This window comes from Hyla sarda, unplaced genomic scaffold (assembly GCF_029499605.1).
Source record: "Hyla sarda isolate aHylSar1 unplaced genomic scaffold, aHylSar1.hap1 scaffold_605, whole genome shotgun sequence".
In the NCBI taxonomy this organism is placed as follows: Eukaryota; Metazoa; Chordata; class Amphibia; order Anura; family Hylidae; genus Hyla; species Hyla sarda.
Window position 1 is genome coordinate 1 of NW_026610620.1, and position 27,698 is coordinate 27,698.

General features: G+C 46.1%; 12 non-coding genes across 12 annotated transcripts; all 12 read left to right on the top strand.

Moving 5' to 3' along the window:
- The first annotated feature begins 465 nt into the window (after positions 1–465).
- Positions 466–656, top strand: LOC130340966 (U2 spliceosomal RNA). Its single transcript, XR_008880988.1, has one exon. It is a non-coding gene; the product is annotated as a U2 spliceosomal RNA (small nuclear RNA).
- Positions 657–2,754: 2,098 nt separating this feature from the next.
- On the top strand, positions 2,755–2,945 carry LOC130340978 (U2 spliceosomal RNA). Its single transcript, XR_008880999.1, has one exon. It is a non-coding gene; the product is annotated as a U2 spliceosomal RNA (small nuclear RNA).
- A 2,091-nt stretch (positions 2,946–5,036) lies between these two features.
- On the top strand, positions 5,037–5,227 carry LOC130340936 (U2 spliceosomal RNA). The gene has a single exon (XR_008880963.1). It is a non-coding gene; the product is annotated as a U2 spliceosomal RNA (small nuclear RNA).
- Positions 5,228–7,316: 2,089 nt separating this feature from the next.
- LOC130340991 (U2 spliceosomal RNA) lies at positions 7,317–7,507 on the top strand. The gene has a single exon (XR_008881010.1). It is a non-coding gene; the product is annotated as a U2 spliceosomal RNA (small nuclear RNA).
- Positions 7,508–9,593: 2,086 nt separating this feature from the next.
- LOC130340903 (U2 spliceosomal RNA) lies at positions 9,594–9,784 on the top strand. Its single transcript, XR_008880933.1, has one exon. It is a non-coding gene; the product is annotated as a U2 spliceosomal RNA (small nuclear RNA).
- A 2,092-nt stretch (positions 9,785–11,876) lies between these two features.
- On the top strand, positions 11,877–12,067 carry LOC130340915 (U2 spliceosomal RNA). The gene has a single exon (XR_008880944.1). It is a non-coding gene; the product is annotated as a U2 spliceosomal RNA (small nuclear RNA).
- Positions 12,068–14,164: 2,097 nt separating this feature from the next.
- On the top strand, positions 14,165–14,355 carry LOC130340927 (U2 spliceosomal RNA). Its single transcript, XR_008880955.1, has one exon. It is a non-coding gene; the product is annotated as a U2 spliceosomal RNA (small nuclear RNA).
- Positions 14,356–16,441: 2,086 nt separating this feature from the next.
- Positions 16,442–16,632, top strand: LOC130340939 (U2 spliceosomal RNA). Its single transcript, XR_008880966.1, has one exon. It is a non-coding gene; the product is annotated as a U2 spliceosomal RNA (small nuclear RNA).
- Positions 16,633–18,704: 2,072 nt separating this feature from the next.
- On the top strand, positions 18,705–18,895 carry LOC130340948 (U2 spliceosomal RNA). Its single transcript, XR_008880971.1, has one exon. It is a non-coding gene; the product is annotated as a U2 spliceosomal RNA (small nuclear RNA).
- A 2,098-nt stretch (positions 18,896–20,993) lies between these two features.
- LOC130340949 (U2 spliceosomal RNA) lies at positions 20,994–21,184 on the top strand. The gene has a single exon (XR_008880972.1). It is a non-coding gene; the product is annotated as a U2 spliceosomal RNA (small nuclear RNA).
- A 2,088-nt stretch (positions 21,185–23,272) lies between these two features.
- On the top strand, positions 23,273–23,463 carry LOC130340950 (U2 spliceosomal RNA). Its single transcript, XR_008880973.1, has one exon. It is a non-coding gene; the product is annotated as a U2 spliceosomal RNA (small nuclear RNA).
- Positions 23,464–25,560: 2,097 nt separating this feature from the next.
- On the top strand, positions 25,561–25,751 carry LOC130340951 (U2 spliceosomal RNA). The gene has a single exon (XR_008880974.1). It is a non-coding gene; the product is annotated as a U2 spliceosomal RNA (small nuclear RNA).
- The last annotated feature ends 1,947 nt before the right edge of the window (positions 25,752–27,698 follow it).

The following is a 27,698-nucleotide window of genomic DNA, read 5'->3' on the forward strand; positions in this document are numbered from 1 at the left end:
CATCACCGCCATAGGTTGTCAAATAACCCGGATTTAACCCACACAGGTAAGTCCAATGGGGTGCAGGCATGTCCTCTATGCTTACAGCTTCCCGTGGGTGTTGGTTTGATACCGTTTGGGGACAGCCAAGGAGGCATCTGCAGGCAACAAAGGTAGGTGTGTGCTTGTGTGTGTGTTTCCTATGCAGATCCTAAGCCCAGTGTCACATGCAAGTAGGAGGAGTAAGAAGGGTTCCTGGCAAATCCGGGTTATGGATTGCATTTAAAAAGGCCCCGTGGGAGTGCAATGGGCCCCTGTCTTGCTGCTTAGCAATAATGGTATGGGTTTAGGTTCTGCTGTGTGTACTGGTGGTTGACTGCCCCCCAGCCCAGAGTGTGCATGGAAAATTGTCTGGCAGCCTCCCTGACAGCAAGCAGTGATAGTGCCCATGAAGGGCACCTTGTTGGGCCCGCCCCTTTCACGGTTATCGCTTCTCGGCCTTTTGGCTAAGATCAAGTGTAGTATCTGTTCTTATCAGTTTAATATCTGATACGTCCCCTATCTGGGGACCATATATTAAATGGATTTTTGAGAACGGGGGCCGATTTCGAAGCTTGCTTCCGTCGCCCTATGCATTGACCCGATATGGCAGTATCTTCGGGTACAGTGCACCACCCCCTTACAGGGTTAAAAAGAAAGATTCCTACTTTCATTGCTACCTGCTTGCTGGCTAGCCAGCTAGCCAGCCCTGTGGGCCTTGCTGCTGCTGCAGCCAAAAAACAAAAGGTGGTGCTGCTGCTGCTTCTGCTGCTTCTGCTTCTGCTTGTGTCTGGCCGCTGTTGGAGCGTCCAGGCACAGGACTTCTGCTGCTGCTGACTAAATGGCCTCCTTAATTGGATCATTTGAGTAGCCAGCACACCTGTGCAGGTAGGGCATGACATGATAGGCAGCTGCCTTGATAGCGGGTGGGTGCTGAATGTTCCTAATTGACAAAATAAGATTAATGCTTATGAAGAAATATAAAATCTCATCCCTTCCCCAATATCGCGCCACACCCCTACCCCTTAATTCCCTGGTTGAACTTGATGGACATATGTCTTTTTTCGACCGTACTAACTATGTAACTATGTAACATAACATGGGGGGGGGGGGGGGGGGTCTCCTGGCTGTTCACACAGGTGTGTCATTGCTGTACATTGACCATGCATTGCTTCTGTGGTATTGCAAAGGCAAAGACAAATGCTTCCAGCCATCCATTGCACTAATGGATTGGTCATCAGCTGGCTGTCTATGTCCCGCATCAATATAGACCAAAGTACAGAGGGTTAGGCTATGCTATTGTGCACCTACCTGATGCATCAGAAGGTGCGAGGCCCTTGCTAAATTCTGTGCACAGACTTTGAGATCTATACTTTAGACTGTATCTAAACCTGCTCCAACATGGACTGACATTCTGGCCTACTTTCAGCCGATGCGACTTGTCTGTCGCTGAACAGTCGCTTTTTATGTATTCAGCACCTATGTATAATGTTGTAAAAATGCTCTAGAAGCTAAAGTCGCAGAAATGTCACACATATTTGGCCTGCAACTTTCTGTGCGACAAATTCAGACAGGAAAAATCAGTATAAATCCTTAGAAAATTATCCCCCAGTGTCTCCATCTGCTGGCGGTATTGAATAAGCATTGCTGCACTGATGGGGTATGCATTAGACGAAAAAAAAGAAGAAAAAGAAGAATAATACGCCCAGAAAAGAGGCGAAAAGGAGAAAAACGTAAAAAAACGTGAAAAAAAAGTAAGAGGAAGAGAAGGGAAAAAAAGGTGGAAATGGGTTTAAAAGTGATTTCGGCGGAGAATATATATATATATATATATATATATATATATATATATATATATATACGCGCACACACACACACATATATATAAACGTATTCTCCGTTGAGATATTGCAGCCGCTGCTGTGTCCAGGCCCAGGAGCCTTAGCACTGTGCTGTGATGTCACTCAATACCACTGACATCACTAGGTGTAAACAACATCTCTCCTTTGCTGTGTATGTGACTATGGAGCTGTTTGGTGATGTCGTCTATTATGGCCTTCATAGAAGCAACAGGAGATTGTTGCATCCATCTAGAACCCTCAGAACTACAGTGCTATGATGTCACTCACTTCCACAGGCCTTGCAGAGTGTAAACAACAACAACCCAGCTTTGTTGTGTATGTAACCATAGGGATTTGTGATGTCACCTAGAACCTTCACAGCAGCGACAGCTTTATGAGGAGCATCAGCACTGCTCTGCCTGAGCAGAACCATCACCGCCATAGGTTGTCAAATAACCCGGATTTAACCCACACAGGTAAGTCCAATGGGGTGCAGGCATGTCCTCTATGCTTACAGCTTCCCGTGGGTGTTGGTTTGATACCGTTTGGGGACAGCCAAGGAGGCATCTGCAGGCAACAAAGGTAGGTGTGTGCTTGTGTGTGTGTTTCCTATGCAGATCCTAAGCCCAGTGTCACATGCAAGTAGGAGGAGTAAGAAGGGTTCCTGGCAAATCCGGGTTATGGATTGCATTTAAAAAGGCCCCGTGGGAGTGCAATGGGCCCCTGTCTTGCTGCTTAGCAATAATGGTATGGGTTTAGGTTCTGCTGTGTGTACTGGTGGTTGACTGCCCCCCAGCCCAGAGTGTGCATGGAAAATTGTCTGGCAGCCTCCCTGACAGCAAGCAGTGATAGTGCCCATGAAGGGCACCTTGTTGGGCCCGCCCCTTTCACGGTTATCGCTTCTCGGCCTTTTGGCTAAGATCAAGTGTAGTATCTGTTCTTATCAGTTTAATATCTGATACGTCCCCTATCTGGGGACCATATATTAAATGGATTTTTGAGAACGGGGGCCGATTTCGAAGCTTGCTTCCGTCGCCCTATGCATTGACCCGATATGGCAGTATCTTCGGGTACAGTGCACCACCCCCTTACAGGGTTAAAAAGAAAGATTCCTACTTTCATTGCTACCTGCTTGCTGGCTAGCCAGCTAGCCAGCCCTGTGGGCCTTGCTGCTGCTGCAGCCAAAAAACAAAAGGTGGTGCTGCTGCTGCTTCTGCTGCTTCTGCTTCTGCTTGTGTCTGGCCGCTGTTGGAGCGTCCAGGCACAGGACTTCTGCTGCTGCTAACTAAATGGCCTCCTTAATTGGATCATTTGAGTAGCCAGCACACCTGTGCAGGTAGGGCATGACATGATAGGCAGCTGCCTTGATAGCGGGTGGGTGCTGAATGTTCCTAATTGACAAAATAAGATTAATGCTTATGAAGAAATATAAAATCTCATCCCTTCCCCAATATCGCGCCACACCCCTACCCCTTAATTCCCTGGTTGAACTTGATGGACATATGTCTTTTTTCGACCGTACTAACTATGTAACTATGTAACATAACATGGGGGGGGGGGGGGGGGGGGTCTCCTGGCTGTTCACACAGGTGTGTCATTGCTGTACATTGACCATGCATTGCTTCTGTGGTATTGCAAAGGCAAAGACAAATGCTTCCAGCCATCCATTGCACTAATGGATTGGTCATCAGCTGGCTGTCTATGTCCCGCATCAATATAGACCAAAGTACAGAGGGTTAGGCTATGCTATTGTGCACCTACCTGATGAATCAGAAGGTGCGAGGCCCTTGCTAAATTCTGTGCACAGACTTTGAGATCTATACTTTAGACTGTATCTAAACCTGCTCCAACATGGACTGACATTCTGGCCTACTTTCAGCCGATGCGACTTGTCTGTCGCTGAACAGTCGCTTTTTATGTATTCAGCACCTATGTATAATGTTGTAAAAATGCTCTAGAAGCTAAAGTCGCAGAAATGTCACACATATTTGGCCTGCAACTTTCTGTGCGACAAATTCAGACAGGAAAAATCAGTATAAATCCTTAGAAAATTATCCCCCAGTGTCTCCATCTGCTGGCGGTATTGAATAAGCATTGCTGCACTGATGGGGTATGCATTAGACGAAAAAAAAGAAGAAAAAGAAGAATAATACGCCCAGAAAAGAGGCGAAAAGGAGAAAAACGTAAAAAAACGTGAAAAAAAAGTAAGAGGAAGAGAAGGGAAAAAAAGGTGGAAATGGGTTTAAAAGTGATTTCGGCGGAGAAATATATATATATATATATATATATATATATATATATATACGCGCACACACACACATATATATAAACGTATTCTCCGTTGAGATATTGCAGCCGCTGCTGTGTCCAGGCCCAGGAGCCTTAGCACTGTGCTGTGATGTCACTCAATACCACTGACATCACTAGGTGTAAACAACATCTCTCCTTTGCTGTGTATGTGACTATGGAGCTGTTTGGTGATGTCGTCTATTATGGCCTTCATAGAAGCAACAGGAGATTGTTGCATCCATCTAGAACCCTCAGAACTACAGTGCTATGATGTCACTCACTTCCACAGGCCTTGCAGAGTGTAAACAACAACAACCCAGCTTTGTTGTGTATGTAACCATAGGGATTTGTGATGTCACCTAGAACCTTCACAGCAGCGACAGCTTTATGAGGAGCATCAGCACTGCTCTGCCTGAGCAGAACCATCACCGCCATAGGTTGTCAAATAACCCGGATTTAACCCACACAGGTAAGTCCAATGGGGTGCAGGCATGTCCTCTATGCTTACAGCTTCCCGTGGGTGTTGGTTTGATACCGTTTGGGGACAGCCAAGGAGGCATCTGCAGGCAACAAAGGTAGGTGTGTGCTTGTGTGTGTGTTTCCTATGCAGATCCTAAGCCCAGTGTCACATGCAAGTAGGAGGAGTAAGAAGGGTTCCTGGCAAATCCGGGTTATGGATTGCATTTAAAAAGGCCCCGTGAGAGTGCAATGGGCCCCTGTCTTGCTGCTTAGCAATAATGGTATGGGTTTAGGTTCTGCTGTGTGTACTGGTGGTTGACTGCCCCCCAGCCCAGAGTGTGCATGGAAAATTGTCTGGCAGCCTCCCTGACAGCAAGCAGTGATAGTGCCCATGAAGGGCACCTTGTTGGGCCCGCCCCTTTCACGGTTATCGCTTCTCGGCCTTTTGGCTAAGATCAAGTGTAGTATCTGTTCTTATCAGTTTAATATCTGATACGTCCCCTATCTGGGGACCATATATTAAATGGATTTTTGAGAACGGGGGCCGATTTCGAAGCTTGCTTCCGTCGCCCTATGCATTGACCCGATATGGGAGTATCTTCGGGTACAGTGCACCACCCCCTTACAGGGTTAAAAAGAAAGATTCCTACTTTCATTGCTACCTGCTTGCTGGCTAGCCAGCTAGCCAGCCCTGTGGGCCTTGCTGCTGCTGCAGCCAAAAAACAAAAGGTGGTGCTGCTGCTGCTTCTGCTGCTTCTGCTTCTGCTTGTGTCTGGCCGCTGTTGGAGCGTCCAGGCACAGGACTTCTGCTGCTGCTGACTAAATGGCCTCCTTAATTGGATCATTTGAGTAGCCAGCACACCTGTGCAGGTAGGGCATGACATGATAGGCAGCTGCCTTGATAGCGGGTGGGTGCTGAATGTTCCTAATTGACAAAATAAGATTAATGCTTATGAAGAAATATAAAATCTCATCCCTTCCCCAATATCGCGCCACACCCCTACCCCTTAATTCCCTGGTTGAACTTGATGGACATATGTCTTTTTTCGACCGTACTAACTATGTAACTATGTAACATAACATGGGGGGGGGGGGTCTCCTGGCTGTTCACACAGGTGTGTCATTGCTGTACATTGACCATGCATTGCTTCTGTGGTATTGCAAAGGCAAAGACAAATGCTTCCAGCCATCCATTGCACTAATGGATTGGTCATCAGCTGGCTGTCTATGTCCCGCATCAATATAGACCAAAGTACAGAGGGTTAGGCTATGCTATTGTGCACCTACCTGATGCATCAGAAGGTGCGAGGCCCTTGCTAAATTCTGTGCACAGACTTTGAGATCTATACTTTAGACTGTATCTAAACCTGCTCCAACATGGACTGACATTCTGGCCTACTTTCAGCCGATGCGACTTGTCTGTCGCTGAACAGTCGCTTTTTATGTATTCAGCACCTATGTATAATGTTGTAAAAATGCTCTAGAAGCTAAAGTCGCAGAAATGTCACACATATTTGGCCTGCAACTTTCTTTGCGACAAATTCAGACAGGAAAAATCAGTATAAATCCTTAGAAAATTATCCCCCAGTGTCTCCATCTGCTGGCGGTATTGAATAAGCATTGCTGCACTGATGGGGTATGCATTAGACGAAAAAAAAGAAGAAAAAGAAGAATAATACGCCCAGAAAAGAGGCGAAAAGGAGAAAAACGTAAAAAAACGTGAAAAAAAAGTAAGAGGAAGAGAAGGGAAAAAAAGGTGGAAATGGGTTTAAAAGTGATTTCGGCGGAGAAATATATATATATATATATATATATATATATATATATATATATATACGCGCACACACACACATATATATAAACGTATTCTCCGTTGAGATATTGCAGCCGCTGCTGTGTCCAGGCCCAGGAGCCTTAGCACTGTGCTGTGATGTCACTCAATACCACTGACATCACTAGGTGTAAACAACATCTCTCCTTTGCTGTGTATGTGACTATGGAGCTGTTTGGTGATGTCGTCTATTATGGCCTTCATAGAAGCAACAGGAGATTGTTGCATCCATCTAGAACCCTCAGAACTACAGTGCTATGATGTCACTCACTTCCACAGGCCTTGCAGAGTGTAAACAACAACAACCCAGCTTTGTTGTGTATGTAACCATAGGGATTTGTGATGTCACCTAGAACCTTCACAGCAGCGACAGCTTTATGAGGAGCATCAGCACTGCTCTGCCTGAGCAGAACCATCACCGCCATAGGTTGTCAAATAACCCGGATTTAACCCACACAGGTAAGTCCAATGGGGTGCAGGCATGTCCTCTATGCTTACAGCTTCCCGTGGGTGTTGGTTTGATACCGTTTGGGGACAGCCAAGGAGGCATCTGCAGGCAACAAAGGTAGGTGTGTGCTTGTGTGTGTGTTTCCTATGCAGATCCTAAGCCCAGTGTCACATGCAAGTAGGAGGAGTAAGAAGGGTTCCTGGCAAATCCGGGTTATGGATTGCATTTAAAAAGGCCCCGTGGGAGTGCAATGGGCCCCTGTCTTGCTGCTTAGCAATAATGGTATGGGTTTAGGTTCTGCTGTGTGTACTGGTGGTTGACTGCCCCCCAGCCCAGAGTGTGCATGGAAAATTGTCTGGCAGCCTCCCTGACAGCAAGCAGTGATAGTGCCCATGAAGGGCACCTTGTTGGGCCCGCCCCTTTCACGGTTATCGCTTCTCGGCCTTTTGGCTAAGATCAAGTGTAGTATCTGTTCTTATCAGTTTAATATCTGATACGTCCCCTATCTGGGGACCATATATTAAATGGATTTTTGAGAACGGGGGCCGATTTCGAAGCTTGCTTCCGTCGCCCTATGCATTGACCCGATATGGCAGTATCTTCGGGTACAGTGCACCACCCCCTTACAGGGTTAAAAAGAAAGATTCCTACTTTCATTGCTACCTGCTTGCTGGCTAGCCAGCTAGCCAGCCCTGTGGGCCTTGCTGCTGCTGCAGCCAAAAAACAAAAGGTGGTGCTGCTGCTGCTTCTGCTGCTTCTGCTTCTGCTTGTGTCTGGTCGCTGTTGGAGCGTCCAGGCACAGGACTTCTGCTGCTGCTGACTAAATGGCCTCCTTAATTGGATCATTTGAGTAGCCAGCACACCTGTGCAGGTAGGGCATGACATGATAGGCAGCTGCCTTGATAGCGGGTGGGTGCTGAATGTTCCTAATTGACAAAATAAGATTAATGCTTATGAAGAAATATAAAATCTCATCCCTTCCCCAATATCGCGCCACACCCCTACCCCTTAATTCCCTGGTTGAACTTGATGGACATATGTCTTTTTTCGACCGTACTAACTATGTAACTATGTAACATAACATGGGGGGGGGGGTCTCCTGGCTGTTCACACAGGTGTGTCATTGCTGTACATTGACCATGCATTGCTTCTGTGGTATTGCAAAGGCAAAGACAAATGCTTCCAGCCATCCATTGCACTAATGGATTGGTCATCAGCTGGCTGTCTATGTCCCGCATCAATATAGACCAAAGTACAGAGGGTTAGGCTATGCTATTGTGCACCTACCTGATGCATCAGAAGGTGCGAGGCCCTTGCTAAATTCTGTGCACAGACTTTGAGATCTATACTTTAGACTGTATCTAAACCTGCTCCAACATGGACTGACATTCTGGCCTACTTTCAGCCGATGCGACTTGTCTGTCGCTGAACAGTCGCTTTTTATGTATTCAGCACCTATGTATAATGTTGTAAAAATGCTCTAGAAGCTAAAGTCGCAGAAATGTCACACATATTTGGCCTGCAACTTTCTGTGCGACAAATTCAGACAGGAAAAATCAGTATAAATCCTTATAAAATTATCCCCCAGTGTCTCCATCTGCTGGCGGTATTGAATAAGCATTGCTGCACTGATGGGGTATGCATTAGACGAAAAAAAAGAAGAAAAAGAAGAATAATACGCCCAGAAAAGAGGCGAAAAGGAGAAAAACGTAAAAAAACGTGAAAAAAAAGTAAGAGGAAGAGAAGGGAAAAAAAGGTGGAAATGGGTTTAAAAGTGATTTCGGCGGAGAAATATATATATATATATATATATATATATATATATATATATATACGCGCACACACACACATATATATAAACGTATTCTCCGTTGAGATATTGCAGCCGCTGCTGTGTCCAGGCCCAGGAGCCTTAGCACTGTGCTGTGATGTCACTCAATACCACTGACATCACTAGGTGTAAACAACATCTCTCCTTTGCTGTGTATGTGACTATGGAGCTGTTTGGTGATGTCGTCTATTATGGCCTTCATAGAAGCAACAGGAGATTGTTGCATCCATCTAGAACCCTCAGAACTACAGTGCTATGATGTCACTCACTTCCACAGGCCTTGCAGAGTGTAAACAACAACAACCCAGCTTTGTTGTGTATGTAACCATAGGGATTTGTGATGTCACCTAGAACCTTCACAGCAGCAACAGCTTTATGAGGAGCATCAGCACTGCTCTGCCTGAGCAGAACCATCACCGCCATAGGTTGTCAAATAACCCGGATTTAACCCACACAGGTAAGTCCAATGGGGTGCAGGCATGTCCTCTATGCTTACAGCTTCCCGTGGGTGTTGGTTTGATACCGTTTGGGGACAGCCAAGGAGGCATCTGCAGGCAACAAAGGTAGGTGTGTGCTTGTGTGTGTGTTTCCTATGCAGATCCTAAGCCCAGTGTCACATGCAAGTAGGAGGAGTAAGAAGGGTTCCTGGCAAATCCGGGTTATGGATTGCATTTAAAAAGGCCCCGTGGGAGTGCAATGGGCCCCTGTCTTGCTGCTTAGCAATAATGGTATGGGTTTAGGTTCTGCTGTGTGTACTGGTGGTTGACTGCCCCCCAGCCCAGAGTGTGCATGGAAAATTGTCTGGCAGCCTCCCTGACAGCAAGCAGTGATAGTGCCCATGAAGGGCACCTTGTTGGGCCCGCCCCTTTCACGGTTATCGCTTCTCGGCCTTTTGGCTAAGATCAAGTGTAGTATCTGTTCTTATCAGTTTAATATCTGATACGTCCCCTATCTGGGGACCATATATTAAATGGATTTTTGAGAACGGGGGCCGATTTCGAAGCTTGCTTCCGTCGCCCTATGCATTGACCCGATATGGCAGTATCTTCGGGTACAGTGCACCACCCCCTTACAGGGTTAAAAAGAAAGATTCCTACTTTCATTGCTACCTGCTTGCTGGCTAGCCAGCTAGCCAGCCCTGTGGGCCTTGCTGCTGCTGCAGCCAAAAAACAAAAGGTGGTGCTGCTGCTGCTTCTGCTGCTTCTGCTTCTGCTTGTGTCTGGCCGCTGTTGGAGCGTCCAGGCACAGGACTTCTGCTGCTGCTGACTAAATGGCCTCCTTAATTGGATCATTTGAGTAGCCAGCACACCTGTGCAGGTAGGGCATGACATGATAGGCAGCTGCCTTGATAGCGGGTGGGTGCTGAATGTTCCTAATTGACAAAATAAGATTAATGCTTATGAAGAAATATAAAATCTCATCCCTTCCCCAATATCGCGCCACACCCCTACCCCTTAATTCCCTGGTTGAACTTGATGGACATATGTCTTTTTTCGACCGTACTAACTATGTAACTATGTAACATAATATGGGGGGGGGGGGGGGGTCTCCTGGCTGTTCACACAGGTGTGTCATTGCTGTACATTGACCATGCATTGCTTCTGTGGTATTGCAAAGGCAAAGACAAATGCTTCCAGCCATCCATTGCACTAATGGATTGGTCATCAGCTGGCTGTCTATGTCCCGCATCAATATAGACCAAAGTACAGAGGGTTAGGCTATGCTATTGTGCACCTACCTGATGCATCAGAAGGTGCGAGGCCCTTGCTAAATTCTGTGCACAGACTTTGAGATCTATACTTTAGACTGTATCTAAACCTGCTCCAACATGGACTGACATTCTGGCCTACTTTCAGCCGATGCGACTTGTCTGTCGCTGAACAGTCGCTTTTTATGTATTCAGCACCTATGTATAATGTTGTAAAAATGCTCTAGAAGCTAAAGTCGCAGAAATGTCACACATATTTGGCCTGCAACTTTCTGTGCGACAAATTCAGACAGGAAAAATCAGTATAAATCCTTAGAAAATTATCCCCCAGTGTCTCCATCTGCTGGCGGTATTGAATAAGCATTGCTGCACTGATGGGGTATGCATTAGACGAAAAAAAAGAAGAAAAAGAAGAATAATACGCCCAGAAAAGAGGCGAAAAGGAGAAAAACGTAAAAAAACGTGAAAAAAAAGTAAGAGGAAGAGAAGGGAAAAAAAGGTGGAAATGGGTTTAAAAGTGATTTCGGCGGAGAATATATATATATATATATATATATATATATATATATATATATATACGCGCACACACACACATATATATAAACGTATTCTCCGTTGAGATATTGCAGCCGCTGCTGTGTCCAGGCCCAGGAGCCTTAGCACTGTGCTGTGATGTCACTCAATACCACTGACATCACTAGGTGTAAACAACATCTCTCCTTTGCTGTGTATGTGACTATGGAGCTGTTTGGTGATGTCGTCTATTATGGCCTTCATAGAAGCAACAGGAGATTGTTGCATCCATCTAGAACCCTCAGAACTACAGTGCTATGATGTCACTCACTTCCACAGGCCTTGCAGAGTGTAAACAACAACAACCCAGCTTTGTTGTGTATGTAACCATAGGGATTTGTGATGTCACCTAGAACCTTCACAGCAGCGACAGCTTTATGAGGAGCATCAGCACTGCTCTGCCTGAGCAGAACCATCACCGCCATAGGTTGTCAAATAACCCGGATTTAACCCACACAGGTAAGTCCAATGGGGTGCAGGCATGTCCTCTATGCTTACAGCTTCCCGTGGGTGTTGGTTTGATACCGTTTGGGGACAGCCAAGGAGGCATCTGCAGGCAACAAAGGTAGGTGTGTGCTTGTGTGTGTGTTTCCTATGCAGATCCTAAGCCCAGTGTCACATGCAAGTAGGAGGAGTAAGAAGGGTTCCTGGCAAATCCGGGTTATGGATTGCATTTAAAAAGGCCCCGTGGGAGTGCAATGGGCCCCTGTCTTGCTGCTTAGCAATAATGGTATGGGTTTAGGTTCTGCTGTGTGTACTGGTGGTTGACTGCCCCCCAGCCCAGAGTGTGCATGGAAAATTGTCTGGCAGCCTCCCTGACAGCAAGCAGTGATAGTGCCCATGAAGGGCACCTTGTTGGGCCCGCCCCTTTCACGGTTATCGCTTCTCGGCCTTTTGGCTAAGATCAAGTGTAGTATCTGTTCTTATCAGTTTAATATCTGATACGTCCCCTATCTGGGGACCATATATTAAATGGATTTTTGAGAACGGGGGCCGATTTCGAAGCTTGCTTCCGTCGCCCTATGCATTGACCCGATATGGCAGTATCTTCGGGTACAGTGCACCACCCCCTTACAGGGTTAAAAAGAAAGATTCCTACTTTCATTGCTACCTGCTTGCTGGCTAGCCAGCTAGCCAGCCCTGTGGGCCTTGCTGCTGCTGCAGCCAAAAAACAAAAGGTGGTGCTGCTGCTGCTTCTGCTGCTTCTGCTTCTGCTTGTGTCTGGCCGCTGTTGGAGCGTCCAGGCACAGGACTTCTGCTGCTGCTGACTAAATGGCCTCCTTAATTGGATCATTTGAGTAGCCAGCACACCTGTGCAGGTAGGGCATGACATGATAGGCAGCTGCCTTGATAGCGGGTGGGTGCTGAATGTTCCTAATTGACAAAATAAGATTAATGCTTATGAAGAAATATAAAATCTCATCCCTTCCCCAATATCGCGCCACACCCCTACCCCTTAATTCCCTGGTTGAACTTGATGGACATATGTCTTTTTTCGACCGTACTAACTATGTAACTATGTAACATAATATGGGGGGGGGGGGGGGGTCTCCTGGCTGTTCACACAGGTGTGTCATTGCTGTACATTGACCATGCATTGCTTCTGTGGTATTGCAAAGGCAAAGACAAATGCTTCCAGCCATCCATTGCACTAATGGATTGGTCATCAGCTGGCTGTCTATGTCCCGCATCAATATAGACCAAAGTACAGAGGGTTAGGCTATGCTATTGTGCACCTACCTGATGCATCAGAAGGTGCGAGGCCCTTGCTAAATTCTGTGCACAGACTTTGAGATCTATACTTTAGACTGTATCTAAACCTGCTCCAACATGGACTGACATTCTGGCCTACTTTCAGCCGATGCGACTTGTCTGTCGCTGAACAGTCGCTTTTTATGTATTCAGCACCTATGTATAATGTTGTAAAAATGCTCTAGAAGCTAAAGTCGCAGAAATGTCACACATATTTGGCCTGCAACTTTCTGTGCGACAAATTCAGACAGGAAAAATCAGTATAAATCCTTAGAAAATTATCCCCCAGTGTCTCCATCTGCTGGCGGTATTGAATAAGCATTGCTGCACTGATGGGGTATGCATTAGACGAAAAAAAAGAAGAAAAAGAAGAATAATACGCCCAGAAAAGAGGCGAAAAGGAGAAAAACGTAAAAAAACGTGAAAAAAAAGTAAGAGGAAGAGAAGGGAAAAAAAGGTGGAAATGGGTTTAAAAGTGATTTCGGCGGAGAAATATATATATATATATATATATATATATATATATATATATATATATATACGCGCACACACACACATATATATAAACGTATTCTCCGTTGAGATATTGCAGCCGCTGCTGTGTCCAGGCCCAGGAGCCTTAGCACTGTGCTGTGATGTCACTCAATACCACTGACATCACTAGGTGTAAACAACATCTCTCCTTTGCTGTGTATGTGACTATGGAGCTGTTTGGTGATGTCGTCTATTATGGCCTTCATAGAAGCAACAGGAGATTGTTGCATCCATCTAGAACCCTCAGAACTACAGTGCTATGATGTCACTCACTTCCACAGGCCTTGCAGAGTGTAAACAACAACAACCCAGCTTTGTTGTGTATGTAACCATAGGGATTTGTGATGTCACCTAGAACCTTCACAGCAGCGACAGCTTTATGAGGAGCATCAGCACTGCTCTGCCTGAGCAGAACCATCACCGCCATAGGTTGTCAAATAACCCGGATTTAACCCACACAGGTAAGTCCAATGGGGTGCAGGCATGTCCTCTATGCTTACAGCTTCCCGTGGGTGTTGGTTTGATACCGTTTGGGGACAGCCAAGGAGGCATCTGCAGGCAACAAAGGTAGGTGTGTGCTTGTGTGTGTGTTTCCTATGCAGATCCTAAGCCCAGTGTCACATGCAAGTAGGAGGAGTAAGAAGGGTTCCTGGCAAATCCGGGTTATGGATTGCATTTAAAAAGGCCCCGTGGGAGTGCAATGGGCCCCTGTCTTGCTGCTTAGCAATAATGGTATGGGTTTAGGTTCTGCTGTGTGTACTGGTGGTTGACTGCCCCCCAGCCCAGAGTGTGCATGGAAAATTGTCTGGCAGCCTCCCTGACAGCAAGCAGTGATAGTGCCCATGAAGGGCACCTTGTTGGGCCCGCCCCTTTCACGGTTATCGCTTCTCGGCCTTTTGGCTAAGATCAAGTGTAGTATCTGTTCTTATCAGTTTAATATCTGATACGTCCCCTATCTGGGGACCATATATTAAATGGATTTTTGAGAACGGGGGCCGATTTCGAAGCTTGCTTCCGTCGCCCTATGCATTGACCCGATATGGCAGTATCTTCGGGTACAGTGCACCACCCCCTTACAGGGTTAAAAAGAAAGATTCCTACTTTCATTGCTACCTGCTTGCTGGCTAGCCAGCTAGCCAGCCCTGTGGGCCTTGCTGCTGCTGCAGCCAAAAAACAAAAGGTGGTGCTGCTGCTGCTTCTGCTGCTTCTGCTTCTGCTTGTGTCTGGCCGCTGTTGGAGCGTCCAGGCACAGGACTTCTGCTGCTGCTGACTAAATGGCCTCCTTAATTGGATCATTTGAGTAGCCAGCACACCTGTGCAGGTAGGGCATGACATGATAGGCAGCTGCCTTGATAGCGGGTGGGTGCTGAATGTTCCTAATTGACAAAATAAGATTAATGCTTATGAAGAAATATAAAATCTCATCCCTTCCCCAATATCGCGCCACACCCCTACCCCTTAATTCCCTGGTTGAACTTGATGGACATATGTCTTTTTTCGACCGTACTAACTATGTAACTATGTAACATAACATGGGGGGGGGGGGGTCTCCTGGCTGTTCACACAGGTGTGTCATTGCTGTACATTGACCATGCATTGCTTCTGTGGTATTGCAAAGGCAAAGACAAATGCTTCCAGCCATCCATTGCACTAATGGATTGGTCATCAGCTGGCTGTCTATGTCCCGCATCAATATAGACCAAAGTACAGAGGGTTAGGCTATGCTATTGTGCACCTACCTGATGCATCAGAAGGTGCGAGGCCCTTGCTAAATTCTGTGCACAGACTTTGAGATCTATACTTTAGACTGTATCTAAACCTGCTCCAACATGGACTGACATTCTGGCCTACTTTCAGCCGATGCGACTTGTCTGTCGCTGAACAGTCGCTTTTTATGTATTCAGCACCTATGTATAATGTTGTAAAAATGCTCTAGAAGCTAAAGTCGCAGAAATGTCACACATATTTGGCCTGCAACTTTCTGTGCGACAAATTCAGACAGGAAAAATCAGTATAAATCCTTAGAAAATTATCCCCCAGTGTCTCCATCTGCTGGCGGTATTGAATAAGCATTGCTGCACTGATGGGGTATGCATTAGACGAAAAAAAAGAAGAAAAAGAAGAATAATACGCCCAGTAAAGAGGCGAAAAGGAGAAAAACGTAAAAAAACGTGAAAAAAAAGTAAGAGGAAGAGAAGGGAAAAAAAGGTGGAAATGGGTTTAAAAGTGATTTCGGCGGAGAAATATATATATATATATATATATATATATATATATATATATACGCGCACACACACACATATATATAAACGTATTCTCCGTTGAGATATTGCAGCCGCTGCTGTGTCCAGGCCCAGGAGCCTTAGCACTGTGCTGTGATGTCACTCAATACCACTGACATCACTAGGTGTAAACAACATCTCTCCTTTGCTGTGTATGTGACTATGGAGCTGTTTGGTGATGTCGTCTATTATGGCCTTCATAGAAGCAACAGGAGATTGTTGCATCCATCTAGAACCCTCAGAACTACAGTGCTATGATGTCACTCACTTCCACAGGCCTTGCAGAGTGTAAACAACAACAACCCAGCTTTGTTGTGTATGTAACCATAGGGATTTGTGATGTCACCTAGAACCTTCACAGCAGCGACAGCTTTATGAGGAGCATCAGCACTGCTCTGCCTGAGCAGAACCATCACCGCCATAGGTTGTCAAATAACCCGGATTTAACCCACACAGGTAAGTCCAATGGGGTGCAGGCATGTCCTCTATGCTTACAGCTTCCCGTGGGTGTTGGTTTGATACCGTTTGGGGACAGCCAAGGAGGCATCTGCAGGCAACAAAGGTAGGTGTGTGCTTGTGTGTGTGTTTCCTATGCAGATCCTAAGCCCAGTGTCACATGCAAGTAGGAGGAGTAAGAAGGGTTCCTGGCAAATCCGGGTTATGGATTGCATTTAAAAAGGCCCCGTGGGAGTGCAATGGGCCCCTGTCTTGCTGCTTAGCAATAATGGTATGGGTTTAGGTTCTGCTGTGTGTACTGGTGGTTGACTGCCCCCCAGCCCAGAGTGTGCATGGAAAATTGTCTGGCAGCCTCCCTGACAGCAAGCAGTGATAGTGCCCATGAAGGGCACCTTGTTGGGCCCGCCCCTTTCACGGTTATCGCTTCTCGGCCTTTTGGCTAAGATCAAGTGTAGTATCTGTTCTTATCAGTTTAATATCTGATACGTCCCCTATCTGGGGACCATATATTAAATGGATTTTTGAGAACGGGGGCCGATTTCGAAGCTTGCTTCCGTCGCCCTATGCATTGACCCGATATGGCAGTATCTTCGGGTACAGTGCACCACCCCCTTACAGGGTTAAAAAGAAAGATTCCTACTTTCATTGCTACCTGCTTGCTGGCTAGCCAGCTAGCCAGCCCTGTGGGCCTTGCTGCTGCTGCAGCCAAAAAACAAAAGGTGGTGCTGCTGCTGCTTCTGCTGCTTCTGCTTCTGCTTGTGTCTGGCCGCTGTTGGAGCGTCCAGGCACAGGACTTCTGCTGCTGCTGACTAAATGGCCTCCTTAATTGGATCATTTGAGTAGCCAGCACACCTGTGCAGGTAGGGCATGACATGATAGGCAGCTGCCTTGATAGCGGGTGGGTGCTGAATGTTCCTAATTGACAAAATAAGATTAATGCTTATGAAGAAATATAAAATCTCATTCCTTCCCCAATATCGCGCCACACCCCTACCCCTTAATTCCCTGGTTGAACTTGATGGACATATGTCTTTTTTCGACCGTACTAACTATGTAACTATGTAACATAACATGGGGGGGGGGGGGGGGGGTTCTCCTGGCTGTTCACACAGGTGTGTCATTGCTGTACATTGACCATGCATTGCTTCTGTGGTATTGCAAAGGCAAAGACAAATGCTTCCAGCCATCCATTGCACTAATGGATTGGTCATCAGCTGGCTGTCTATGTCCCGCATCAATATAGACCAAAGTACAGAGGGTTAGGCTATGCTATTGTGCACCTACCTGATGCATCAGAAGGTGCGAGGCCCTTGCTAAATTCTGTGCACAGACTTTGAGATCTATACTTTAGACTGTATCTAAACCTGCTCCAACATGGACTGACATTCTGGCCTACTTTCAGCCGATGCGACTTGTCTGTCGCTGAACAGTCGCTTTTTATGTATTCAGCACCTATGTATAATGTTGTAAAAATGCTCTAGAAGCTAAAGTCGCAGAAATGTCACACATATTTGGCCTGCAACTTTCTGTGCGACAAATTCAGACAGGAAAAATCAGTATAAATCCTTAGAAAATTATCCCCCAGTGTCTCCATCTGCTGGCGGTATTGAATAAGCATTGCTGCACTGATGGGGTATGCATTAGACGAAAAAAAAGAAGAAAAAGAAGAATAATACGCCCAGAAAAGAGGCGAAAAGGAGAAAAACGTAAAAAAACGTGAAAAAAAAGTAAGAGGAAGAGAAGGGAAAAAAAGGTGGAAATGGGTTTAAAAGTGATTTCGGCGGAGAAATATATATATATATATATATACGCGCACACACACACATATATATAAACGTATTCTCCGTTGAGATATTGCAGCCGCTGCTGTGTCCAGGCCCAGGAGCCTTAGCACTGTGCTGTGATGTCACTCAATACCACTGACATCACTAGGTGTAAATAACATCTCTCCTTTGCTGTGTATGTGACTATGGAGCTGTTTGGTGATGTCGTCTATTACGGCCTTCATAGAAGCAACAGGAGATTGTTGCATCCATCTAGAACCCTCAGAACTACAGTGCTATGATGTCACTCACTTCCACAGGCCTTGCAGAGTGTAAACAACAACAACCCAGCTTTGTTGTGTATGTAACCATAGGGATTTGTGATGTCACCTAGAACCTTCACAGCAGCGACAGCTTTATGAGGAGCATCAGCACTGCTCTGCCTGAGCAGAACCATCACCGCCATAGGTTGTCAAATAACCCGGATTTAACCCACACAGGTAAGTCCAATGGGGTGCAGGCATGTCCTCTATGCTTACAGCTTCCCGTGGGTGTTGGTTTGATACCGTTTGGGGACAGCCAAGGAGGCATCTGCAGGCAACAAAGGTAGGTGTGTGCTTGTGTGTGTGTTTCCTATGCAGATCCTAAGCCCAGTGTCACATGCAAGTAGGAGGAGTAAGAAGGGTTCCTGGCAAATCCGGGTTATGGATTGCATTTAAAAAGGCCCCGTGGGAGTGCAATGGGCCCCTGTCTTGCTGCTTAGCAATAATGGTATGGGTTTAGGTTCTGCTGTGTGTACTGGTGGTTGACTGCCCCCCAGCCCAGAGTGTGCATGGAAAATTGTCTGGCAGCCTCCCTGACAGCAAGCAGTGATAGTGCCCATGAAGGGCACCTTGTTGGGCCCGCCCCTTTCACGGTTATCGCTTCTCGGCCTTTTGGCTAAGATCAAGTGTAGTATCTGTTCTTATCAGTTTAATATCTGATACGTCCCCTATCTGGGGACCATATATTAAATGGATTTTTGAGAACGGGGGCCGATTTCGAAGCTTGCTTCCGTCGCCCTATGCATTGACCCGATATGGCAGTATCTTCGGGTACAGTGCACCACCCCCTTACAGGGTTAAAAAGAAAGATTCCTACTTTCATTGCTACCTGCTTGCTGGCTAGCCAGCTAGCCAGCCCTGTGGGCCTTGCTGCTGCTGCAGCCAAAAAACAAAAGGTGGTGCTGCTGCTGCTTCTGCTGCTTCTGCTTCTGCTTGTGTCTGGCCGCTGTTGGAGCGTCCAGGCACAGGACTTCTGCTGCTGCTGACTAAATGGCCTCCTTAATTGGATCATTTGAGTAGCCAGCACACCTGTGCAGGTAGGGCATGACATGATAGGCAGCTGCCTTGATAGCGGGTGGGTGCTGAATGTTCCTAATTGACAAAATAAGATTAATGCTTATGAAGAAATATAAAATCTCATCCCTTCCCCAATATCGCGCCACACCCCTACCCCTTAATTCCCTGGTTGAACTTGATGGACATATGTCTTTTTTCGACCGTACTAACTATGTAACTATGTAACATAACATGGGGGGGGGGGGTCTCCTGGCTGTTCACACAGGTGTGTCATTGCTGTACATTGACCATGCATTGCTTCTGTGGTATTGCAAAGGCAAAGACAAATGCTTCCAGCCATCCATTGCACTAATGGATTGGTCATCAGCTGGCTGTCTATGTCCCGCATCAATATAGACCAAAGTACAGAGGGTTAGGCTATGCTATTGTGCACCTACCTGATGCATCAGAAGGTGCGAGGCCCTTGCTAAATTCTGTGCACAGACTTTGAGATCTATACTTTAGACTGTATCTAAACCTGCTCCAACATGGACTGACATTCTGGCCTACTTTCAGCCGATGCGACTTGTCTGTCGCTGAACAGTCGCTTTTTATGTATTCAGCACCTATGTATAATGTTGTAAAAATGCTCTAGAAGCTAAAGTCGCAGAAATGTCACACATATTTGGCCTGCAACTTTCTGTGCGACAAATTCAGACAGGAAAAATCAGTATAAATCCTTAGAAAATTATCCCCCAGTGTCTCCATCTGCTGGCGGTATTGAATAAGCATTGCTGCACTGATGGGGTATGCATTAGACGAAAAAAAAGAAGAAAAAGAAGAATAATACGCCCAGAAAAGAGGCGAAAAGGAGAAAAACGTAAAAAAACGTGAAAAAAAAGTAAGAGGAAGAGAAGGGAAAAAAAAGGTGGAAATGGGTTTAAAAGTGATTTCGGCGGAGAAATATATATATATATATATATATATATATATATATATATATATATATATATATACACGCACACACACACATATATATAAACGTATTCTCCGTTGAGATATTGCAGCCGCTGCTGTGTCCAGGCCCAGGAGCCTTAGCACTGTGCTGTGATGTCACTCAATACCACTGACATCACTAGGTGTAAACAACATCTCTCCTTTGCTGTGTATGTGACTATGGAGCTGTTTGGTGATGTCGTCTATTATGGCCTTCATAGAAGCAACAGGAGATTGTTGCATCCATCTAGAACCCTCAGAACTACAGTGCTATGATGTCACTCACTTCCACAGGCCTTGCAGAGTGTAAACAACAACAACCCAGCTTTGTTGTGTATGTAACCATAGGGATTTACCCATGCACCTAGAACCTTCACAGCAGCGACAGCTTTATGAGGAGCATCAGCACTGCTCTGCCTGAGCAGAACCATCACCGCCATAGGTTGTCAAATAACCCGGATTTAACCCACACAGGTAAGTCCAATGGGGTGCAGGCATGTCCTCTATGCTTACAGCTTCCCGTGGGTGTTGGTTTGATACCGTTTGGGGACAGCCAAGGAGGCATCTGCAGGCAACAAAGGTAGGTGTGTGCTTGTGTGTGTGTTTCCTATGCAGATCCTAAGCCCAGTGTCACATGCAAGTAGGAGGAGTAAGAAGGGTTCCTGGCAAATCCGGGTTATGGATTGCATTTAAAAAGGCCCCGTGGGAGTGCAATGGGCCCCTGTCTTGCTGCTTAGCAATAATGGTATGGGTTTAGGTTCTGCTGTGTGTACTGGTGGTTGACTGCCCCCCAGCCCAGAGTGTGCATGGAAAATTGTCTGGCAGCCTCCCTGACAGCAAGCAGTGATAGTGCCCATGAAGGGCACCTTGTTGGGCCCGCCCCTTTCACGGTTATCGCTTCTCGGCCTTTTGGCTAAGATCAAGTGTAGTATCTGTTCTTATCAGTTTAATATCTGATACGTCCCCTATCTGGGGACCATATATTAAATGGATTTTTGAGAACGGGGGCCGATTTCGAAGCTTGCTTCCGTCGCCCTATGCATTGACCCGATATGGCAGTATCTTCGGGTACAGTGCACCACCCCCTTACAGGGTTAAAAAGAAAGATTCCTACTTTCATTGCTACCTGCTTGCTGGCTAGCCAGCTAGCCAGCCCTGTGGGCCTTGCTGCTGCTGCAGCCAAAAAACAAAAGGTGGTGCTGCTGCTGCTTCTGCTGCTTCTGCTTCTGCTTGTGTCTGGCCGCTGTTGGAGCGTCCAGGCACAGGACTTCTGCTGCTGCTGACTAAATGGCCTCCTTAATTGGATCATTTGAGTAGCCAGCACACCTGTGCAGGTAGGGCATGACATGATAGGCAGCTGCCTTGATAGCGGGTGGGTGCTGAATGTTCCTAATTGACAAAATAAGATTAATGCTTATGAAGAAATATAAAATCTCATCCCTTCCCCAATATCGCGCCACACCCCTACCCCTTAATTCCCTGGTTGAACTTGATGGACATATGTCTTTTTTCGACCGTACTAACTATGTAACTATGTAACATAACATGGGGGGGGGGGTCTCCTGGCTGTTCACACAGGTGTGTCATTGCTGTACATTGACCATGCATTGCTTCTGTGGTATTGCAAAGGCAAAGACAAATGCTTCCAGCCATCCATTGCACTAATGGATTGGTCATCAGCTGGCTGTCTATGTCCCGCATCAATATAGACCAAAGTACAGAGGGTTAGGCTATGCTATTGTGCACCTACCTGATGCATCAGAAGGTGCGAGGCCCTTGCTAAATTCTGTGCACAGACTTTGAGATCTATACTTTAGACTGTATCTAAACCTGCTCCAACATGGACTGACATTCTGGCCTACTTTCAGCCGATGCGACTTGTCTGTCGCTGAACAGTCGCTTTTTATGTATTCAGCACCTATGTATAATGTTGTAAAAATGCTCTAGAAGCTAAAGTCGCAGAAATGTCACACATATTTGGCCTGCAACTTTCTGTGCGACAAATTCAGACAGGAAAAATCAGTATAAATCCTTAGAAAATTATCCCCCAGTGTCTCCATCTGCTGGCGGTATTGAATAAGCATTGCTGCACTGATGGGGTATGCATTAGACGAAAAAAAAGAAGAAAAAGAAGAATAATACGCCCAGAAAAGAGGCGAAAAGGAGAAAAACGTAAAAAAACGTGAAAAAAAAGTAAGAGGAAGAGAAGGGAAAAAAAGGTGGAAATGGGTTTAAAAGTGATTTCGGCGGAGAAATATATATATATATATATATATATATATATATATATATATATATACGCGCACACACACACATATATATAAACGTATTCTCCGTTGAGATATTGCAGCCGCTGCTGTGTCCAGGCCCAGGAGCCTTAGCACTGTGCTGTGATGTCACTCAATACCACTGACATCACTAGGTGTAAACAACATCTCTCCTTTGCTGTGTATGTGACTATGGAGCTGTTTGGTGATGTCGTCTATTATGGCCTTCATAGAAGCAACAGGAGATTGTTGCATCCATCTAGAACCCTCAGAACTACAGTGCTATGATGTCACTCACTTCCACAGGCCTTGCAGAGTGTAAACAACAACAACCCAGCTTTGTTGTGTATGTAACCATAGGGATTTGTGATGTCACCTAGAACCTTCACAGCAGCGACAGCTTTATGAGGAGCATCAGCACTGCTCTGCCTGAGCAGAACCATCACCGCCATAGGTTGTCAAATAACCCGGATTTAACCCACACAGGTAAGTCCAATGGGGTGCAGGCATGTCCTCTATGCTTACAGCTTCCCGTGGGTGTTGGTTTGATACCGTTTGGGGACAGCCAAGGAGGCATCTGCAGGCAACAAAGGTAGGTGTGTGCTTGTGTGTGTGTTTCCTATGCAGATCCTAAGCCCAGTGTCACATGCAAGTAGGAGGAGTAAGAAGGGTTCCTGGCAAATCCGGGTTATGGATTGCATTTAAAAAGGCCCCGTGGGAGTGCAATGGGCCCCTGTCTTGCTGCTTAGCAATAATGGTATGGGTTTAGGTTCTGCTGTGTGTACTGGTGGTTGACTGCCCCCCAGCCCAGAGTGTGCATGGAAAATTGTCTGGCAGCCTCCCTGACAGCAAGCAGTGATAGTGCCCATGAAGGGCACCTTGTTGGGCCCGCCCCTTTCACGGTTATCGCTTCTCGGCCTTTTGGCTAAGATCAAGTGTAGTATCTGTTCTTATCAGTTTAATATCTGATACGTCCCCTATCTGGGGACCATATATTAAATGGATTTTTGAGAACGGGGGCCGATTTCGAAGCTTGCTTCCGTCGCCCTATGCATTGACCCGATATGGCAGTATCTTCGGGTACAGTGCACCACCCCCTTACAGGGTTAAAAAGAAAGATTCCTACTTTCATTGCTACCTGCTTGCTGGCTAGCCAGCTAGCCAGCCCTGTGGGCCTTGCTGCTGCTGCAGCCAAAAAACAAAAGGTGGTGCTGCTGCTGCTTCTGCTGCTTCTGCTTCTGCTTGTGTCTGGCCGCTGTTGGAGCGTCCAGGCACAGGACTTCTGCTGCTGCTGACTAAATGGCCTCCTTAATTGGATCATTTGAGTAGCCAGCACACCTGTGCAGGTAGGGCATGACATGATAGGCAGCTGCCTTGATAGCGGGTGGGTGCTGAATGTTCCTAATTGACAAAATAAGATTAATGCTTATGAAGAAATATAAAATCTCATCCCTTCCCCAATATCGCGCCACACCCCTACCCCTTAATTCCCTGGTTGAACTTGATGGACATATGTCTTTTTTCGACCGTACTAACTATGTAACTATGTAACATAATATGGGGGGGGGGGGGGGGTCTCCTGGCTGTTCACACAGGTGTGTCATTGCTGTACATTGACCATGCATTGCTTCTGTGGTATTGCAAAGGCAAAGACAAATGCTTCCAGCCATCCATTGCACTAATGGATTGGTCATCAGCTGGCTGTCTATGTCCCGCATCAATATAGACCAAAGTACAGAGGGTTAGGCTATGCTATTGTGCACCTACCTGATGCATCAGAAGGTGCGAGGCCCTTGCTAAATTCTGTGCACAGACTTTGAGATCTATACTTTAGACTGTATCTAAACCTGCTCCAACATGGACTGACATTCTGGCCTACTTTCAGCCGATGCGACTTGTCTGTCGCTGAACAGTCGCTTTTTATGTATTCAGCACCTATGTATAATGTTGTAAAAATGCTCTAGAAGCTAAAGTCGCAGAAATGTCACACATATTTGGCCTGCAACTTTCTGTGCGACAAATTCAGACAGGAAAAATCAGTATAAATCCTTAGAAAATTATCCCCCAGTGTCTCCATCTGCTGGCGGTATTGAATAAGCATTGCTGCACTGATGGGGTATGCATTAGACGAAAAAAAAGAAGAAAAAGAAGAATAATACGCCCAGAAAAGAGGCGAAAAGGAGAAAAACGTAAAAAAACGTGAAAAAAAAGTAAGAGGAAGAGAAGGGAAAAAAAGGTGGAAATGGGTTTAAAAGTGATTTCGGCGGAGAAATATATATATATATATATATATATATATATATATATATATATATATATACGCGCACACACACACATATATATAAACGTATTCTCCGTTGAGATATTGCAGCCGCTGCTGTGTCCAGGCCCAGGAGCCTTAGCACTGTGCTGTGATGTCACTCAATACCACTGACATCACTAGGTGTAAACAACATCTCTCCTTTGCTGTGTATGTGACTATGGAGCTGTTTGGTGATGTCGTCTATTATGGCCTTCATAGAAGCAACAGGAGATTGTTGCATCCATCTAGAACCCTCAGAACTACAGTGCTATGATGTCACTCACTTCCACAGGCCTTGCAGAGTGTAAACAACAACAACCCAGCTTTGTTGTGTATGTAACCATAGGGATTTGTGATGTCACCTAGAACCTTCACAGCAGCGACAGCTTTATGAGGAGCATCAGCACTGCTCTGCCTGAGCAGAACCATCACCGCCATAGGTTGTCAAATAACCCGGATTTAACCCACACAGGTAAGTCCAATGGGGTGCAGGCATGTCCTCTATGCTTACAGCTTCCCGTGGGTGTTGGTTTGATACCGTTTGGGGACAGCCAAGGAGGCATCTGCAGGCAACAAAGGTAGGTGTGTGCTTGTGTGTGTGTTTCCTATGCAGATCCTAAGCCCAGTGTCACATGCAAGTAGGAGGAGTAAGAAGGGTTCCTGGCAAATCCGGGTTATGGATTGCATTTAAAAAGGCCCCGTGGGAGTGCAATGGGCCCCTGTCTTGCTGCTTAGCAATAATGGTATGGGTTTAGGTTCTGCTGTGTGTACTGGTGGTTGACTGCCCCCCAGCCCAGAGTGTGCATGGAAAATTGTCTGGCAGCCTCCCTGACAGCAAGCAGTGATAGTGCCCATGAAGGGCACCTTGTTGGGCCCGCCCCTTTCACGGTTATCGCTTCTCGGCCTTTTGGCTAAGATCAAGTGTAGTATCTGTTCTTATCAGTTTAATATCTGATACGTCCCCTATCTGGGGACCATATATTAAATGGATTTTTGAGAACGGGGGCCGATTTCGAAGCTTGCTTCCGTCGCCCTATGCATTGACCCGATATGGCAGTATCTTCGGGTACAGTGCACCACCCCCTTACAGGGTTAAAAAGAAAGATTCCTACTTTCATTGCTACCTGCTTGCTGGCTAGCCAGCTAGCCAGCCCTGTGGGCCTTGCTGCTGCTGCAGCCAAAAAACAAAAGGTGGTGCTGCTGCTGCTTCTGCTGCTTCTGCTTCTGCTTGTGTCTGGCCGCTGTTGGAGCGTCCAGGCACAGGACTTCTGCTGCTGCTGACTAAATGGCCTCCTTAATTGGATCATTTGAGTAGCCAGCACACCTGTGCAGGTAGGGCATGACATGATAGGCAGCTGCCTTGATAGCGGGTGGGTGCTGAATGTTCCTAATTGACAAAATAAGATTAATGCTTATGAAGAAATATAAAATCTCATCCCTTCCCCAATATCGCGCCACACCCCTACCCCTTAATTCCCTGGTTGAACTTGATGGACATATGTCTTTTTTCGACCGTACTAACTATGTAACTATGTAACATAACATGGGGGGGGGGGGGGTCTCCTGGCTGTTCACACAGGTGTGTCATTGCTGTACATTGACCATGCATTGCTTCTGTGGTATTGCAAAGGCAAAGACAAATGCTTCCAGCCATCCATTGCACTAATGGATTGGTCATCAGCTGGCTGTCTATGTCCCGCATCAATATAGACCAAAGTACAGAGGGTTAGGCTATGCTATTGTGCACCTACCTGATGCATCAGAAGGTGCGAGGCCCTTGCTAAATTCTGTGCACAGACTTTGAGATCTATACTTTAGACTGTATCTAAACCTGCTCCAACATGGACTGACATTCTGGCCTACTTTCAGCCGATGCGACTTGTCTGTCGCTGAACAGTCGCTTTTTATGTATTCAGCACCTATGTATAATGTTGTAAAAATGCTCTAGAAGCTAAAGTCGCAGAAATGTCACACATATTTGGCCTGCAACTTTCTGTGCGACAAATTCAGACAGGAAAAATCAGTATAAATCCTTAGAAAATTATCCCCCAGTGTCTCCATCTGCTGGCGGTATTGAATAAGCATTGCTGCACTGATGGGGTATGCATTAGACGAAAAAAAAGAAGAAAAAGAAGAATAATACGCCCAGTAAAGAGGCGAAAAGGAGAAAAACGTAAAAAAACGTGAAAAAAAAGTAAGAGGAAGAGAAGGGAAAAAAAGGTGGAAATGGGTTTAAAAGTGATTTCGGCGGAGAAATATATATATATATATATATATATATATATATATATATATACGCGCACACACACACATATATATAAACGTATTCTCCGTTGAGATATTGCAGCCGCTGCTGTGTCCAGGCCCAGGAGCCTTAGCACTGTGCTGTGATGTCACTCAATACCACTGACATCACTAGGTGTAAACAACATCTCTCCTTTGCTGTGTATGTGACTATGGAGCTGTTTGGTGATGTCGTCTATTATGGCCTTCATAGAAGCAACAGGAGATTGTTGCATCCATCTAGAACCCTCAGAACTACAGTGCTATGATGTCACTCACTTCCACAGGCCTTGCAGAGTGTAAACAACAACAACCCAGCTTTGTTGTGTATGTAACCATAGGGATTTGTGATGTCACCTAGAACCTTCACAGCAGCGACAGCTTTATGAGGAGCATCAGCACTGCTCTGCCTGAGCAGAACCATCACCGCCATAGGTTGTCAAATAACCCGGATTTAACCCACACAGGTAAGTCCAATGGGGTGCAGGCATGTCCTCTATGCTTACAGCTTCCCGTGGGTGTTGGTTTGATACCGTTTGGGGACAGCCAAGGAGGCATCTGCAGGCAACAAAGGTAGGTGTGTGCTTGTGTGTGTGTTTCCTATGCAGATCCTAAGCCCAGTGTCACATGCAAGTAGGAGGAGTAAGAAGGGTTCCTGGCAAATCCGGGTTATGGATTGCATTTAAAAAGGCCCCGTGGGAGTGCAATGGGCCCCTGTCTTGCTGCTTAGCAATAATGGTATGGGT